Genomic DNA, 1,209 nt, shown 5'->3' with positions numbered 1-1,209 from the left:
CCCCGCCCCTCGCACAGTGATTGCTGGACATGGGCACCAGCGACCCCCGTGACCCAAAATGGAATAAACGGGTAAAGATAATGGATGGATGGATATATATATTTATATACATATATATATATACATACACATACATATATATATATACATATACATACACACAATACAATACAACTTTATTTATAAAGCACTTTAAAACAATACCGTTGGCAAAAGTGCTGTACATTAACACATACAAGCATAAAAACTATGAACTCAACAAATACCATAAAAGTAATGAACTACCAAATCATAAAACAGCAAATAGTAACAACAATAAAACAAACATCATAAAACAGTAAAGGCAACATTTCAAGCTGCGTTAAAAGCCAAAGAGAAAAAATGAGTCTTCAGAGCAGATTTAAAAACAGGAAGTGAGTCAGCTTGTCTGACGTGCAGAGGCAGCTCGTTCCACAGTTTAGGGGCAGCGACTGAGAACACTCGGTCACCTCTCAGCCTCCTGTTGGTCTTTGGGACGGCCAACAGCAGCTGATCTGATGACCTGAGAGAGCGTGAGGGAATATACGGCTGGAGAAGGTATATATGTCCAGGTCATTAAAAGGATGAAAACAAAATAGCATTGTAGTTGTTTTTTTTTTAAATAACTAATATATTTTCAAAAATATATGTTTTTAAATGCATTCTGGCAGCACGGTGGCACAGCTGCTGCCTCTCAGCAAGCAGGTCCCTGGTTCAAATCCCAGTCCGGGGGCCTTTCTGGGTGGAGTTGGCATGTTCTCTCCGTGCATGCGTGGGTTTTCTCCAGTTTCCTCCCACAGACCAAAAACATGCATGTTAGGCTGATTGGTAACTCTAAATTGTCCCTAGGTGAGAGAGAGAGTGAATGGTTGTTTGTCTCGTTTGTCTCTATGTGTCCCTGTGATGGACTGGAGACATGTCCAGGGTGTACCCCGCCCCTCGCACAGTGATTGCTGGACATGGGCACCAGCGACCCCCACAACCCAAAATGGAAGAAGCGGGTAAAAGGTAATGGATAAATGCATTCATGTCGAACCACCAAACCACATGTCTAAGTTTGAGACATCAACTGTGGCAGCCGGTTCTGGAGGACTTTCACAAAATTACGAACTGGAAATATTTTTTTAAAAATATGAAAAAAATGCCTCAAAATAAATATTTTTAAAAAATACTGAAATGTGTAGATTTTTT

This window comes from Nematolebias whitei, chromosome 5 (assembly GCF_014905685.2).
Source record: "Nematolebias whitei isolate Nwh7 chromosome 5, NemWhi1, whole genome shotgun sequence".
Classification (NCBI taxonomy): Eukaryota; Metazoa; Chordata; class Actinopteri; order Cyprinodontiformes; family Rivulidae; genus Nematolebias; species Nematolebias whitei.
Note: the sequence above shows the minus strand (reverse complement) of the source record.